The sequence below is a fragment of the Ambystoma mexicanum genome, chromosome 2q (assembly GCF_040938575.1).
Source record: "Ambystoma mexicanum isolate Mex_15411 chromosome 2q, UKY_AmexF1_1, whole genome shotgun sequence".
NCBI classification, from domain to species: domain Eukaryota; kingdom Metazoa; phylum Chordata; class Amphibia; order Caudata; family Ambystomatidae; genus Ambystoma; species Ambystoma mexicanum.
In genome coordinates, this window is record NC_090924.1 from 654,181,344 (window position 1) to 654,200,054 (window position 18,711).

The following is an 18,711-nucleotide window of genomic DNA, read 5'->3' on the forward strand; positions in this document are numbered from 1 at the left end:
ACGCCAATAGGTATCTAACTGCCCAAGAGGATATAACAATGACACAAATAAATGGATATCACAGATTTGTAGGAACAAATGCACAGTTAGAATACGCCTACAGGTATCTAACTGTTGTTAAAAATAGGAAGGAAGGCAACAAACATAACATTAATCAGAAAGATGAAGGAAACAGTATATAACAACAACACAAATAAATGAATATCACAGATCTGTAGGAACAAATGCACAGTTACAATACGCCTAAAGGTATGTAACTGTTGTTAAAAATCGGCAGGAAGGCAACAAACATAACATTAATCAGAAAGATGAAGGTAACACTCAAAGGAAACAAGGAAGTAGTTAGTACCATAGCAAAAGAAGTTTTTTTTTAATCCGACAAGGATTTTTTTTCCCCAGACCCAAGGATTAGAAAAGCAAACACAGAAACTGAGCACAATGCACAGTACACTGGTTTGTAAACTAAATATGAGGGTAAAAAAAAGGTAAACTGTTTATTATGCAATGTAGTAAGTTTTCATAAAATGCAAATACTAACATAACTTTTTCTTTTATCACAGAAATTAAAAAGGGATACTTCCGTGAAGTACGAAAAGCATTTAAAAAATATATGTGGATTCTGAGCAAAGTAAGGAGTAAGTATATTGGCAGTCATTTTCTACACATGCAAATCTACACGTCTAATCTATGGTAGTAATATGCTGCAGTGGCTGGAGGCTGGCCCTGGCATCTTCAGTGTCTAATCTAGGAACCACGCCTTACGACCAAAGTATACTTCCTAGCCACAACCATTGCTGCATATCGAAACCATGGTCCTTGTAAATTAGCTACTTATAAATTTACTGTTGGGACCATTGTCTGCAGCCATGCAGCCAAGACATTAAGGCGTGCACACAACTAGCGCATTACACTACTCCCATATTCACGTATAACTCCACTGCTTATGACTTCAGTCTTGGGTGCATGGCCTTTGGGCATGCAGTCAAGGCTCTGGGTTCTGGCCAGAAACACCACAGAATATCGGAACCATTGTGCCTTCTCATTTCACTATATACAAAGTTGGTTTTGGGAGCATGGGTTTTGGCCATGCTCCCAAAATGCTACGCCCTCCCCACAACCATCTTAATGATGTTGCATAGTACACGTGTACCAATAGCTGCGATATGTTGCAGTAGTTTGTAGCCACAGGCTACAGAAGTGAGTTTGAGGCCATAGAATTATCAATGTATGGGTGTACAGTATGTAAAATGCACAGTTGCTTACAACTGCAGTTCTTATTACTTTGTTCAAATACTCTGCATCCTGGCCACTACTACCACACCATTTGACATCCATTGCGGCATATAAGTACACTACATACAAATGTGCTTTTGGGGGAATGGCCTTTGGCCATATACCCATGATTGCAGCCCCTCCCCACAGCCGCCTGAGTGATGCACTACCACACCATATCACACCCATTGTGACTTGTAAGTACACTACATACAACTGTTGTGTTTGGTGCATAGCCTGCGGCCATGCACTTATGACTGCAGACCCTCCCCACAGCCACCGGACTGATGTTGAATACTAGGGGTGTCTCTGTAGCTCTGAAATGCTTCACTGTTTTTGGGCAGGGCCTAAAATCTTAGGTGTATATTCATACATTTCAATATATGGTTGTGCAGTGGCTTATAACTGCAGTGCTTACAAGTTTCCTTTTGGGTGCATGCTTGGGTGTATGGCATACAGCCTGCAACCATGCACCCAAAAGTACACCTTGGCCAAAACCACCACACTAGATAAAACCCATGTGGGCTTTTAAGTGAAGAGGTTATAGCTTTGTTGTTGGGTGCATGGCCTTCGGTCATGCACTCAAGACTGCACACACTCCCCACAACCAGGCAATCGATATGAATTTCTATGGATGTATCCATAGGTGTGACATGCTGCAGTGTGTGTGGCCAGGGCCTAGAGTTTTAGAAGTAAGCCCTTCGGCTTTCAGCCAACAGCCATGCACCCAAAACTCTAGGCCCTGGCCACAACCACCGTAGCATGTGACACCCATGGCGGCGTACTAATGAATACAATACCCATAGGAAAAAGTAATGCAATTACGGCATTTTGGCAATTTCAATGTTCCCTAACACCACATGTGTCCTTACAACAGTTACAAGTTGCCTGTGCACTGCACGGATTGAAATACTGCCCTTATTGGACCCCTCATTTTCTGTGCATACAAGGTGGCCATAGAAAATACATCATGAAGAGGTTCTAACTTTGTTATTGGGTGCATAGCCTTCGGTCATGCACCCAAGAGTGCATGGTCACCCCACAACCACCTCAGTGATGTGTAGTAGTGGGGGGTTTTCTATAAGTGTGGTATCCTTCACTGCTTCTGGCCAGAGGCTTCACTCCTAGCTGTATGTCCATAGATATTACATGGGATGAGTGTGCAGGGGCTTGCACGTCCAGTACTTACAACTTTGTTGTTGGGTGCATGGCCTTTGGCCATGCACCCAAGACTGCACACACTCCCCACAATTTAGCAATCGATACGCAATACTACGGGTGTATCCATGGGTGTGACATGCTGCGGTGGTTGTGGCCAGGGCCTACAGTCTTGGAAGTAAGGCCTTCGGCCTTTGGCCGACGGCCATGCATCCAAGACTCTAGGCCCTGGCCACAACCACTGTAGCATGCCACACCCATGGCGGCGTACTAATGAATATAATAATAATCATAGGAAAAAGTATTGCAATTTTGGCATGTTGTCAATTTCTATGTTCGCTACCACTACGCGTCTCCTTACAACAGTAACAAGTTTCCTGTGCACTGCATGGACTGAAATGCAACCGTTATTACACCCTTCATTTTCTGTGCGTACAAGGTGGCCATGGAAAATACATTGTGAAGACCGACCCCCAGAACAAATGCACTGATCACCCATGTCTAACTGTCTGAACCTGTCCCAATGCTCTGTGACACAGCAAAAGAGTTTTATAAATACAGCATGTGTACGCTGGTAGTTGCTCTGCTATCGGAGGATCCATGATGTCGGGCGCAGCCAAATAATCTGACGCAGAACACGTCTCGCAGCAGCCAATCGGCAGAGACGTCGCGTGTCCGCAGTCATGACGCGAGCCCATTAGCCAATCGTTATCTTGTCCGCGGAGCGAACAGGGAAGTGTGACCGCGGAGCGGACATAGATATCACACATTTTTTTAGACATACTTTTTGGTCATTTTAAAGCGAAATACTGAACAGATTGTCACCAAATTTACAAAAGCACGCTTTCTGGACCAAGCCCCTATACCTGCCGTGAAAATCCGTCCAGCGGTTTGACCTGTAGCCGTGCGCAAAGTTTTTCCCCCATTCAGTCTATGGGAAAAAAAGACGTTTTGGAACCCCCCCCTATAACTTTTCCCCCCCTGGACCAAACATCACCGAACTTTGCAAAAAAAAAAAAAACCGAGTGGCCAATATACTTTTTTTGCAAAGTTTGGTGAGGATTCGTCCAGGGGGAGCGGAGTTATAAGCCGCCCAAAAATTATAGGGGGGTCCCAAATTGTGTCATTTTCCCCATAAACGCAATGGAAAAATAATGTTGCTCACTCCTACAGCCCAAACCGCTGGATGGATTTTCACCAAATTTGTGGCAGGAGCGGCGGCTTGGTCCCGAAAGCGTGCTTTTGTAAATTTGCTGTAAATCTGTCCAGTAGCTTTTTTTAAATGACCAAAACATAGGTATACAAAGAATTAGTGATATCTGGGTTCAGTCCGCGGACTCACTTCCCTGTTCAGTCGGCGGACGGGCCTCCAATTGGTCCAGAGGGTGGCGTGATATCCGCAGACATCAGGGGCACCCTCTAATTGGATGGTGAAAAGCGTGTTGGATCCACAGAGAGCGCACTGGGTGGAAATGTCTGGAAAACACATCTTTGGTTATTTGGTGGTGGAAAGAGGGGTTGTGAAGGGTGGGGGGTTGACTAAAAAGATGATATGGGGCTTTTTTTGTAGGTTGAAAAAGGTCAGGTAGGGGTTGTAGCTGTCTGCGGACACAGCGGCAGTTCGTGGATAGTGCTGTGAACGGGCAGCTTGGAAAAGACATTTGGGGTTATTTGATGGCTGAAAAGGGGTGTACAAATGATAGGGAAGTGGAATGAAGGTAATGTGGAGCTGTTTTTACAGGTGAAAAAAGTGTCTGGAAATGCTGCAGAGTCCACTGTCAATTTCGGGGTCCATCGACATCATTTTGATTGCAGGGGGGTCAGGGGGAATTTTATTAGTGGACGGTGTATGGTATATACTAGTTATATAACTAATTGTATTGTTGTTGTTGAGGCCAGTGGCCAGATTCTGGGAGGCATGGCCACAGGCCATGGCCCCAAGAATATGTCCACTGGTCACAACCACCACAGTAGTAATATATGTATAGTAATTATAGGTACTGTAGGAGGAGTATGGCCAGAATCACCGTAGTAGGAATATGTGTATAGTAATTCTAGGTAATGCAGCAGGAGTACTATGGAGGAATGGTGTAATTGAACTGTATATGGTACTTAAGATTGTAGTACATTTCAGGATAGTGCTCATAGAATATGCATTTGATTATAATAGCAGGATAGTTTAAAAGCTGTATTATATAATTTTACATACACATAAAAAAATGTAGACCCTCATAAACAGTACATTCTAAGTACTATGTATGGTACAACATTAGTGTGTGACACACTGCTGTTGTCTTGACATTAAATAATCATTAGGCCATTGGGAGAAAAAAATGGATACTGGATTAAAAAAACACAATTACACAATTACAGTTACGTGAGTGTAAGCATGATAGTATGTTTGTTTGAAGTATGTTGTGATTAAGGGAATGTTTTAAGTAGTTGGATACCTGTTGGCGTATTCTAACTACATCAGAGGTTAGAAGATGTTTTGGCGTATAAGAATTGTGATGGCGTATTTGAAGTGTTTTGGAATGAAGGGTATTTTTCAAGTAGTTAGATACCTGTTGGTGTATTCTAACCAGATTGACTTTGAAAAGTACTATTGTAGTATTATAGATGTAGTTTGATATCTGCTGGTATATTCTAACTGTTAATTGTGCTATAGTTTAGTGACTAAATTTGGGTTGAAGGAATGTTAATTAGGTATTTGTTAAATTTGACGGTGCCTATGTATTGGAGTAATGGAGGTATTGTTACATTCAAACAAACCACTTCATTTTCTGACATATGTAGTGTAGTGCCCTGAAGTGGTTGTGGCACTAGTGTGCTATTCTATACCTACTGTTGTGAAGGTTTTCTTTCCAGGAGATACTTGGCCGTGTGTGAAGCCTCTAAGCATACAGTTATTATTGGTACCATCTGAATTGCACCTTAGAAGCCTTAGTATGACATATTGTCTATGTGAATTTATTTGTATGGTGGAACATTTGTCTGAATATGCCATGATTTGTATTATGCAGAAGCTGGTGAAATTGAATAGATTCATAATTTGGTATGGATACATATTCAAATTGTTCATTAGGGATGTGCTCTTGTGAAATATGTTAGCAGAGAGTGCATGTATGTTTCCATGTTTATGAAATCTGGAAGATTTCATTCATAGGGATGTTTTTCGTTTCCAGTACTTGTAGTAAGTACATTAGAATTTCTTGTGGATCTTTCTGTGTGCTTATTGTAAATTTTACCATTCCTGCAAAGTACTCCAATTCTTGCATTATACCTGAGACACTGTAAGTTTTGTCAGGATAATTTGTGGCATTTTGGCAAAGGACTGAGCATTTGCAAACACAACTGGTCTGAGTTGTTTAAGTAAATGTTGTGAACACTTGGTGGCAATTGAAAGAGAAGATTCATTGTCACATTAGCATAAGTATTTACTCCTGCAGTTGTGTTGCTGAATTTAAATGGACCACAGAGTTCTGTTTGTGGATCATTTGATGGGCCTGCAGATATTTCTGGTGAAGAGACATTGGTGCCTTTCTTTCCTGATGGACATGAATTTGACTTTGTACTACACCGTTTGATAGTTGTATTGCTTGATGCAGAAGGAGTTGTTGTTGGGAGATTTGCTATAGCTTCTGTTTGTATTACTTGTCTTTTGAAAGTTTTTTTTTTGAGGTACAGGTTACATATTTAGATGGGGGTGTATTGTGTCCATAGCTTGTTGTATTCCAAGGAGCAAGGAATGTGAGCATTGACTTTGTTTGCATCAAAGTTAACTAGGAATAGACCATTAAGTGTATGCAGATGTGAAAGTGCCATGTAACTCATACCTTCTTTAAAGACTGTGCTGCCAATATCAATCAATGCTTGATCTAATGTTAGACCTTGCGATTTGTGAATAGTGACAGCATATGCAGGAAATTGAGAACATTGCTCTCTGCATATGTACATGTCTTTGAAATGAAGGAAACGTGTTATTGTCCAGCCAATTTATTTACTCCTGCAAGTTTGTCAAAGTGGATGTTGACAAAATGAATGTTATTGTCATTTGGATATGTTTGGAAGCCAACAACAGTACCAATTGCTCCATTCACTAAACCTTGTTCTAAGTCAAGATTACGTTTTAGAATTACTCTGCAGTTTAGACACAAAATAAATATGTTCTCCAATCAGCTGTGTTGGCGATACATTTTTCTAAGCTATTTAGTCATGCTGTCGCTTTTTTACACATAGGAAGCGTACGCTGATATGCAGTATGGGCTGCAATCATTTTTTCAACATTGTCTCATTGAATTGAATACAGCTTGCAAGGGTTGGCATTAAGGACATACATTTTAGATTTGGTTGAGTTAATTGTTCCATGACATCAGGAGCAGATGTGTTTCCCCCATATAGCTCATGGATTAGTCTACTATTTAAGATGGATTTTGCATGTTTAGTAATCAGATCAGTTCTAATGCTTTTTAAAATGTTAGCATAGGTGAGATCTGCAGACTGGCGCATGTTTTGAGTTAGTTCTCTTTAGTAAAAATGTTGCCAGAGATTTACATTTCCAATGCTGCCGAGGCTATTGCAGGATTGTTTGTGTCCTAATGTTTTGAAAATAGGTTAACATTTCACTGGTTTTAACTGTAGGAGCTTTCCGAAAACAATAACATATTTTCCTCCAAACAGTTCCTCGTAGTTGGTTTTTAGGACTTCTTGCATTCTGAGATTAATTAAAGCCAACATGAGGTTGGAAACCATGCTTACTTCATCTATCAGGAGCACTTTTATTTGTTTAAGAATTATACATTCTTCAGTAGAAGCTTCTTCTCATAATTTGTAGTGTTCTAATTTGTTTTGGCGTTCTACAGGGAGGAGCAGTAGTCGGTGTAAAGTTGCACCTCCTATGTTGTAGGCAGCTAAACCTGCGGCGCTGTTACTACAGCCAAAAGGTTGTTTGTTAAGTTTTATAGAAATCTTTGGATTCATTAAGAATGTTTTACTAGAACCAGCTTCACCAATTACATACAGGTGCAGAGGGTTATAATTTTTTACAGCTGCAGGTTTTATTTTTATGTTTAAAACCATGTTCAATATTTTGAGTCACTTCTAGATACATGGTGAGTTTTTCATCATTAAGCTGTGATTTCAGCACTGACACGTCTTCTTCAGATTGTTTATATTGATATCTGGTATTTTCCACCTCAGTCATGGCTATTTCTGCATCATTTAGAATGAGTGGTTCTCCCAGTCATTCTTGGCTACCTGTAAGGGAAGGTTGATTGCCCTCAGGAGTGTCTTTGTCTAGTTGAGCTTCAATTTCTTCCTCTTGTTGGTGTTCATTGTCCAACAATTGTTTGTATTGTTTGAAATTGAATGCAGCTTCAAATTAGCCATAGTCACCTAATCATTCTTTTTCTTTTCTCCAAGGTTTTCAATGTTGGAGTAGGGCCATGTAATACAGTTCTTTATGTTGTGGAGAGTTAAATGATAACTTTATATGATTAATTACACTGGCTTGGTGAGTTTCAATATGCTTCCTTCACACGTTAAGACTGAATATTTGCCAGTTGTGTCATTTGATGTGACATTGTTTTTGTAGGTGAAGTTTTGGGCAATGTCGTACAGATAGACGCTTTCCAAAATAGTACTTCTGTTTGGGTAGTATGTGTCAAATACATTGTTTTTTAAAATGTCCTGGCCTTTGGGATAATTTGTGGCTATGTTTTCTATCTTTTGGTAGGATTTTAGTACTCTTGTTTGGGATGAAGCTGGTCCAAGGTTCAGCCAGACAATGTTTTCAAATTTGCCATTTAAGGCTGTACCTGTTAAACGGTCTGCAGCTTCGTAGCACCTGTATTCTCTATGGGAGAGCATTTTTAAACCGGAAATGTACAATTTTTGTGATAGTGTTTTGTCAGATGATATGTCATCCCATTGGTCTTTTAGCTCTATTTTCTCCACTTTCGTGAGATGGGCTGTAACATATCATGCAACTGCAGTGGAAATGTCTTTAGACATTAATGTATTGTATGTCTATGTTTGCATTCCACAAGATGGCAATGATTGCATTGTAATCATTGATGTACTTGGATGCTTCGTACCTTTTAATGTTGTATGTATTTGTAGGGGATTTGCCTTTTACGCTGTGTCTAACAGAAGACATCAAGCTATTTAGTTGTCCTTTTTTGCAAACTGGTCTAGGGAAGCTAAAGCGAAATTTGGTATATTATTTGCCTTTGTTTTTATGTCTACGTTGGCAGTATTTGCAACAGTGATGTTTTTGGAAGCGTAAGACTTGTGTATGGTGGTCACTGAAGGGATGTCATAGGTAATGTGTTTTTCAATAAACTGTGAAACAGTGGCGTCACTATCATGGCCAAATTTAGTAGCATTGTTTATCCACAAAAGCATGTGGTTGTGTGGTGCTCCTCTGGATTGATATTCTTTTCTTCAAAATAGTTGTTTCACTTCTCCGATCAGAGGTTTAGTTTTTATTGCAGATAAAATGCAGCATGGCAATGAAGCAATGGTTGAAGCACCTTTATACATTGAAAGGGTCAAGAGAACAGAGTTCTCCTGGTGTTTTTAAATCTATTCCGTCTTTATTTTGATTTCCAGTGCGCAAGAAGTTGTGCAAGTCATCCCATGCGTACTCTGCACAATTTAAAGTAACAAACCATGCAGGTGGGCCAAGGTTCCTAAGCATGCAACGTACATCAGCGTGACATCCAAATCAGTATTCTTTTGTACCATGCATGTTTGCCAAGAGATTTGTGATAGTTGACTGCAAAACTTTTTCTTTGTCTTTTATTTTTTGAAGCATATGTTTTTTGGGTAGCGGTTATGTTTATCCTACTGGGAGCCGCACATTAAATGGGGCTTCTTTTTTGTCATGCTTTTGCACGTTTACACTATACTGACATAGGGTTCACCTATTGCAATCTTTTGTATTGCTTTGTTCTCTTCCTAAATAGGACTTCACCTGTTATTATTTACAACTAGGTTTCATCTTCCATATTGGTAGGACCTGCATTGCAGCGTATTCTACAGCTTGTTTGCTGTATGACTCTCTGTGGGCAAAACATATAGAAACAATCATTTTATAAACTGCATTGTTCGATCTGTCTCTTGTATCCACTCTCTCTTTTTGTACTTACTACTAGTATCTTGATTCCTGTATATAGCTGGGATAGGTCAAGCATTTTCAATCCGCTTCTTGCTCTGTCTGTATGAAAATGAGATTTGACTCACTTAAATATAATCATCCAAAGTAGAGTGCACAGTTTGATGCAAGTGTGTTCTGGTTTAACTTAATCGTCACTTTGGCGATCGGTATGTGCTTATTGCAGTATTTATCCCAGTACTGCATTTTCTTGAGGTCGGTCATCCTAAATCTCCATTCCTCGTGGCTCTCTTCCTATTCCTATTTCAACACGAACATCTATCTGAGATTAAAGCTCTGTATTAATTACATATTCTAAATCTGATGTTAAATTACCTCGGGGGGGCATTATTCATAACGGTCGGTAATTAACTTACTCAATCTTTTGTAAGGTTGAAGCTGACTATGTCTCTCGCCTCATCTGTGGCTTCTCGTTCTCCGGGTCTGCTGTCCCGAGTTCTCATCTGGAACATTTGGTTTTCCTAAGTAACCTTGTCACTTGTCAAGGGGAGATACAAAAGCTCCTTGGCAGTCTGAATTGGGTGCCATCTTTTAACAGTTTCCTCCACTATATTCTATGTTGATGGACTACGAAAGCTGTGGTTGTTTTATTGATCCACGGGATTACTGATTCTCAGATAGCATTAATTGTATGTTCCTGTCATGATCACTGCTTCCAAGGAGCTAGGACCAGCCCAACGTCCTTGGAAGCAGGCCTCTAACCTTCATCCTAGGCACCAGCCGGTCCCCACTGGGACCTTTTGGACCTTGTCCTTGCGCCGGTGGCACCAGGCTCATCGAAGTCACTGGTCCCAGCACTGGAAGCGCCGGGCTCATAATTTGTATGAAGATGCTTGGGTGGACTTACCTGCAGCAGACCATGCTGCTTACTTACCAGCCACATAGGAATCCTCTGTGAGCCGGGACTACTTTCTTACCTGGGTGGGGCAAGCTCCACTCCCTGGATACAACACTGGAACTCTTCTGGAACAGGAACTCTTTTCTTACCTAGGCGAGGCCGTGGAGGAAGACGCCTCATCACTCCAAGGCTATTTAAACCACACCCGATTGATGAAACGTGCTTTGCGTTATTCTGCATCTGCAGCAGAACGCTCACCGTGTCTGTTCCAGTTTTCTTCTTTCCGATCCTGAACCTGCAAGAACAAACGCTTACCATTCCTGTATCCAGCCTTCAGTAGCACCTGCAAAGACAAGAAACAACAGGTTAGCACGGCAACCTTCACGCGCAGCGCTTTCCTCACCTGATCCATCGGCAGCTACCATCTCTTCACGCTGCTCCTCCGCCTGTGAAGACAAAAGCATAGTTATTCCTGTGTGGAATTACTTACCGGCACTCCGGGAATTCCGGTTTTCTTCAACGCTGCAATCCTGCACCTGAAAGACAAAGGAAGAGACATTAGACAGGTATTTTACTTACGCGCCATCGCGCCCGCCACAATAGGGCGCCTGCAAATACTCCGGCGTTTCCAGCGTCTCTTCAACACCCGAACTCACAACTGCAAGGGAAAAGAGACAGTTAGAGAGCTTTTGAAAAGCAGGCAACCGGCATTTACTTACGCATTTCCAAGCGTGTCATTCCAAGACTCTGGCTCGAATTTCGGCTTTCTTCACACCATCTTCTGACTTAAGAGCCCTGCAAGACAAATAGAAAAAGCATTATACAGAGCCCTGTTCCACATTAACGTGCCCACGCACCTAAAGACTGTAAGGACTTAAAAGGTGTCCGGAAACTCACCGTTCGTGCAGTTAACGACGGTAGCAATCCTCTGATGTCAAGAGGCCTACGTTTCACCCAGTGAAGGAACTGGCAACGGCACCCTGCACCAGACGCAGATGGAGAGTCCAGCATTCACCTATCTAAGGTGAGCATGTTGACCTTGGGGCTCCACGGAAAAGCGAGGAAGGGAAAGGGAGAGAGATACCCGACAACCCCAGATCATTAACCCCATATTCTTTCACCTGCAGATATCTCACTCTTCGAGTTAGACACACAGTGCGAAGAGGCTCAGCCCCGGAAGCCAATCGAGTCATGCACTTCACTTTTCGAGTCACAGACACCATCCTGCCAAGACCGGCGCCTCCGTGGGAATCAGGTGAGCGTTACAGAACGCGAAGCCCACCGCAAAACTCCTACCCAGGCGCAATGGAAACCTCGGATACTGATCAATTGGCCCAGTTGCTTGGGGAACTAAGAGCAGAAGTACATGCAGCTCGTCAGGAAACAAACGCTCTAAGAAGAGAGCTGATAATATCCAAGGAGCGAACAGAGGACCTCGCTAGGCAATTGCTACAAACGCAGGCAGGACAAACACCTTTGCCCGCTCCAGGAGGAAATTATCCTTCAGCATCTTCCTCAAATCCAGTGCAAATCAATCTACCCGGTAATGTGCCCTTGGCTCCGCCCGAACGCTTTTCTGGTGACCCAAAGAGATTTGCAGTGTTCATTAACCAGTGCCGCCTACACTTCTTATGTAGACCAGCTGCCTTCCCAACAGATCAGGCCAAGGTGGCTTTTGTGCTTTCTTATCTCAGTGGCAGTGCCGCAGATTGGTCGATCCCTTTAGTCACTCAGGATGATCCGGTTCTTCATGATTTCCAGGCCTTCCAGTCCAGCATGGAGAAACTGTTCGCAAGACATGCACAAGGGCTGGCCTTGGACAATGAACTCCTTTCGTTACGACAGGGTAATCAAGACCTCTTGACTTACATTGCCTCATTCAACAGACTTATAGTGGAAACTCAATGGCCTGAGGATAAAAGAATAACGCTTTTCTACAGAGGCCTGTGTGGAGAGCTCAAGGATGTGTTAGCTCAAGTTGTGAATCCTCCACAAGAATGCTCAGACTATATTGACTTAGTTGTTCAATTGGACCACAGATTACAGAACAGAAAGGCTGATCGTTCCAAATTTGATACCCGAGTGTTTTCTAAACCGCAGACCTCTACTAGGGCAGCTGACACCGTGGAACCCATGCAAATAGGGGGCATGAAAGGACCTTTAACCCAAAAAGAGCGAGAAAGGAGAAGACAGCTGCAATTATGCCTCTATTGCGGAAACTCGGGGCACTTTCTTCGAGACTGTCCAGTGAAACCAGCTAAGAAGGCTGTAGGAGCCGCAGATACCTGTACCACAAATTCTGAGCAGGGAAACGACCTAGCCCGACAAGTGTAGAGGTCCTCTTGCCGAGCGTTAAAATCTGTTCGATGACCTCGCATTTCGTGGTGCCTATGGTCCTCATTAGTCCTGAACGTCCGGATCGTTTGCATGCAATTGAAGCTTACATCGACAGCGGAGCAATCGGTAATTATGTGGACCGTGAAATGGTATCAAGGATGAATCTACCTCTTGTCCCTAAGGCAGTAAAAGACGTCATTACTACAGTGGATGGCACGGAGATAGCCTCCGGACCAGTAACTCACGCCACCCAAGAAGTGACGTTAGTGAGCCAAGAGGGACACCGGGAGAAAATCGTGTTCGATGTGATCAAGGCCCCTCAGTTCCAGATCATTCTGGGAATTCCTTGGTTAGAGAAGCACAATCCTCAGATCGATTGGCGAGCAAAGACGGTTCAGTTTCCAGAATGTATCTCCACTTGTTATCCTCGGCCTGATGTTTCACTGGCGGCAATCTCTTCTGAGGTTCCCAAACTACCTCCCGAATACCAGAAATTCCAAGACGTCTTTCGGAAGGACCAAGCTAACACCCTGCCTCCTCATAGGTCTTACGACTGTCAAATAGATCTGATACCCGGAACAACTCCTCCTTGCAGTAGGATTTATGCCCTCACCGAGCCAGAGAATCTTCACCTCAGACAATATCTGGACCAATACCTAGCTAACGGATTTATCCGTCCTTCAAAATCTCCAGCTTCCTCGGCTTTGTTCTTCGTTCCGAAAAAGGAAGGAGACCTTAGGACTTGTATAGATTACCGCGCCCTGAATCAAATCACTGTTAAAAACAGATACCCGTTACCTTTGATCCCTGAACTCCTGGACCAAGTCAAAGACGCATGTATATATACAAAGTTGGATCTCAGAGGAGCCTACCACTTGGTACGAATAAAAGAGGGCGATGAATGGAAGACGGCCTTCCGCACAAAGTATGGGCTGTTTGAATATCAAGTTATGCCCTTTGGACTATGCAACGCTCCTGCCGCCTTCCAGTATTTTATGAATGATGTCCTTAGAGAACTCATAGATGTGTGTGTTGTTGTCTACATTGATGACATCCTCGTCTATTCATCATCTGAAGAGGAACATCAGAAACACGTTAAAGAGGTCCTCGAGAGATTACGTCAACATAACCTTTTTGCTAAGCTTGAAAAATGCGTTTTCAACGTAACTGAAGTTGAGTTCCTGGGATTCATATTGTCACCAAACTGAGTCCATATGGATTCAAAGAAAGTCGATGCAATCATCAAGTGGCCTTCACCAACCTCTGTAAAAGGAGTTCAAAGCATGTTAGGCTTCGCTAACTTTTACCGCAGGTTCATTCCTGAATTCTCTTGAATAGTCCAGCCCATCACCGCTCTATTAAAGAAAAACAAACGTTTTGAGTGGTCTACCGAGGCGGAACAAGCTTTTCAGGACTTAAAAGCTAAATTCATCTCTGCACCTGTTCTAAAACACCCTCGCCCAGAACTCCCCTACATCGTAGAAACAGATGCTTCTAGTCTTGCTATGGGGGCAGTTTTATCACAAAGAGATCCGGTCACACACCAATTACATCCTGTAGCCTTTTGGTCCCGCAAATTCTCGGCTCCCGAGATCAACTATTCAATTACAGACAAGGAACTTTTAGCTATCAGATCAGCCTTTAAAGCCTGGCGACATTATCTTTTGGGAGCCAGACACACAGTCACCGTAATGACAGATCACCGCAACTTACAATATCTGAAGACGGCCAAAGCTCAGTCTTCCAGGCAGCTCCGCTGGGCTCTGTTTTTGGCTGAGTTTGACTTTATAATTACTTATCGACCAGGCAGTAAAAACGGAAAAGCAGATGCCCTCTCCCGGATGGGAATAGATGAACACTTGACCAATCCTGAACCAATCCCCATAATCCCGGAACAAAGGATTTTGGGCTTGGTCAGCGCTCAATCCTTTGAAGACATCGAGACTACAGTCAAATCACTCCTAACTCCGGCAGAATTACAGGACTGGCAATTCAAGGGGAAGGATTTCTCAGTGGACCAAGACCTACCATATTTCCGAGGACGATTGTACTTGCCCTGTGAGAAAATACAAAAACAGGTAATCTCCTGTTATCACGACTCATTAATGGAGGGTCACCCTGGCATTACCAAAACCATGGAAAAGGTCAAAAGACATTTCTGGTGGCCATCATGGAAGAAGGATATTAGAGACTTTGTAATATCCTGCGGTGTGTGTGCTCAGAATAAAAGTCAGAAGGAGAAACCAGCCGGCCTCTTACACCCACTGGACATCCCTCCCTGTCCATGGCATACCCTGTCCATGGATTTCATCACGGACTTACCTCCATGCTCAGGGTATAATACCATTTTAGTAGTCGTGGATCTATTCTCCAAGATGGCTCACTTCATTCCCCTGAAGGGCCTACCTTCAGCTTCAGTATTAGCCCGAGAATTCTTAGAAAACATCGTTCCGTTACACGGTTTTCCCTCAGTTTTGGTCTCCGATAGGGGAAGTCAATTCATCTCCCACTTTTGGCGAAGTTGCTGTCGCTTAGCCCAAATAGATGTGAGACTTTCAACCAGTCACCATCCCCAAACTGACGGACAAACCGAGAGGACAAATCAAACTCTGGAGCAATATTTACGTTGCATGCTCCAACAAACAGAAAACCCTTGGAAGGATATCCTTTGGATCGCTGAATACGCTTATAACAATTCGACCCATTCTGGAACCGGGAAGACTCCCTTCTTCCTATTATACGGAAACCATCCTAGGACCTCTAACCTGGATCCTCCCCAAGAATTCGAAACACCTGCTGTGGATCACTTGCACTCGGTGATCACTCGTACTTTTAAAGAAGCCACTGCCCATCTGCAAAGAGCTAAAGCGCTATACAAGAAAGGAGCGGATCAACACCGTAAAGAGGCCCCTCACTACGCAGTGGGAGATCAGGTCTGGTTATCCACTAAGCACCTGCCTCTAAAAGGACCCCGCACCTTCATCCCGAGATACTTAGGACCCTTTCTCATCTCTGCCATAATTAATCCGGTGGCTGTCAAATTGGAATTGCCTTCGCATATGAAAATACATCCAGTATTCCATGTCTCCTTACTAAAACCAGTACAACCAGAAACCCGATTGACCGAACTCCCAGAACCTGTTCTAGTGGATGGAGAACTTGAGTTCGAAGTAAAGAACATCCTAGACTCCAAAATCTCCAAATCTAAATTATATTACCTGGTTGATTGGAAAGGATACGGCCCCCAGGAAAGGTCTTGGGAACCCTCAGAACATGTCCACGCACCTCCTCTGGTCAAGAAATTCCATCTGAATCACCCCGACAAGCCAAAACCCCCGGAGAAGACACGCTTAGGAGGGGCCTTGAGGGGGGGGTGCTGTCATGATCACTGCTTCCAAGGAGCTAGGACCAGCCCAACGTCCTTGGAAGCAGGCCTCTAACCTTCATCCTAGGCACCAGCCGGTCCCCACTGGGACCTTTTGGACCTTGTCCTGGCGCCGGTGGCACCAGGCTCATCGAAGTCACTGGTCCCGGCACTGGAAGCGCCGGGCTCATAATTTGTATGAAGATGCTTGGGTGGACTTACCTGCAGCAGACCATGCTGCTTACTTACCAGCCACATAGGAATCCTCTGTGAGCCGGGACTACTTTCTTACCTGGGTGGGGCAAGCTCCACTCCCTGGATACAACACTGGAACTCTTCTGGAACAGGAACTCTTTTCTTACCTAGGCGAGGCCGTGGAGGAAGACGCCTCATCACTCCAAGGCTATTTAAACCACACCCGATTGATGAAACGTGCTTTGCGTTATTCTGCATCTGCAGCAGAACGCTCACCGTGTCTGTTCCAGTTTTCTTCTTTCCGATCCTGAACCTGCAAGAACAAACGCTTACCATTCCTGTATCCAGCCTTCAGTAGCACCTGCAAAGACAAGAAACAACAGGTTAGCACGGCAACCTTCACGCACAGCGCTTTCCTCACCTGATCCATCGGCAGCTACCATCTCTTCACGCTGCTCCTCCGCCTGTGAAGACAAAAGCATAGTTATTCCTGTGTGGAATTACTTACCGGCACTCCGTGAATTCCGGTTTTCTTCAACGCTGCAATCCTGCACCTGAAAGACAAAGGAAGAGACATTAGACAGGTATTTTACTTACGCGCCATCGCGCCCACCACAATAGGGCGCCTGCAAATACTCCGGCGTTTCCAGCGTCTCTTCAACACCCGAACTCACAACTGCAAGGGAAAAGAGACAGTTAGAGAGCTTTTGAAAAGCAGGCAACCGGCATTTACTTACGCATTTCCAAGCGCGTCATTCCAAGACTCTGGCTCGAATTTCGGCTTTCTTCACACCATCTTCTACCTCAAGAGCCCTGCAAGACAAATAGAAAAAGCATTATACAGAGCCCTGTTCCACATTAACGTGCCCACGCACCTAAAGACTGTAAGGACTTAAAAGGTGTCCGGAAACTCACCGTTCGTGCAGTTAACGACGGTAGCAATCCTCTGATGTCAAGAGGCCTACGTTTCACCCAGTGAAGGAACTGGCAATGGCATCCTGCACCAGACGCAGATGGAGAGTCCAGCATTCACCTATCTAAGGTGAGCACGTTGACCTTGGGGCTCCACGGAAAAGCGAGGAAGGGAAAGGGAGAGAGATACCCGACAACCCCAGATCATTAACCCCATATTCTTTCACCTGCAGATATCTCACTCTTCGAGTTAGACACACAGTGCGAAGAGGCTCAGCCCCGGAAGCCAATCGAGTCCTGCACTTCACTTTTCGAGTCACAGACACCATCCTGCCAAGACCGGCGCCTCCGTGGGAATCAGGTGAGCGTTACAGTTCCCTTGGCTGGACTCGTTATTAATTAGATTTATAGCATGATTTAAATCCGATTTTTTCTGTTATAATTACAACGGTATAAATGCCTTTGCTGTGTTTTGATATGGATACTCTTCCATTTAATCAGAAGTCCTGTATTTTCCCTCGGTTTGTGAGCTTCTTCGCGCATGGCTTCGAGTCCATCTTCTCTTTCCAGTCTTGTTTCGCTGGCATCTGTTATAACATTGTCATGACTACTTCAAGACGGATTGGAAAGGGGGTGAACCTCAATGTTATCACGTTATATTCATTTATTACAGTCTGGCTACTTATTATGTTCCCTTATTAATTCTCTGCTGATGCATATTTCCCAATCAATATTTTATGTGTCTTCTGATATACTTAACGCAAAGTGTGTCTAATGTTCTACATTTATCTCAGGCATTTTCAGTACTCTGTAGTAGTTGCATATCTTTTGTAATCCATCGTTTCTATACTGTAAGCTATTTTCGTCCTTTCACAAACCAAAGGTCATCTTTTTTCTCTCCCCTTTTGGTCCAGTCTTATAATTTCATTTTATGCCATTCGATATTTTCATTCAGCCCTATCTGATCACATTTAGTCAGGAAAATGAGTTCTTGCTCTTTCCTAAACAGGCAGTCCTTTTCTTCATTGTTGTCCTTACTATTCCGTATTATTCTATATAGCGCTGTCCATTTTATTTCTTCACAGGTGTGTACAAATCTTAGGAAGTGGTCTACCCTTGTTGCTTTCTTCCGGATACAGCTCTTACGTTCACTAATCTGTATTTTGATTTTTCTTACAGTCTTACCTATATATAACTTCTGGCAAGGACACCAGATAGCATATACTACCATTACGTTATTACAGTTTGTTAACGATGTTTGTTTCCACTTTGTCTTCAATCCTATGTCAACCTCCTTAGTTTCTCCAGTAGTGGTGCAGCTTTTACATTTCCTCCAAGGTACATGTCCTCTCGTGTTTTCTATCCCCCATATTTCGGCGAGGCTAGGTTGTTTGTGTACTTTCGGACAGATGTCATTTCTCATGATCTGTTTTTTTATGTTTCTACTCCTTTTAAATG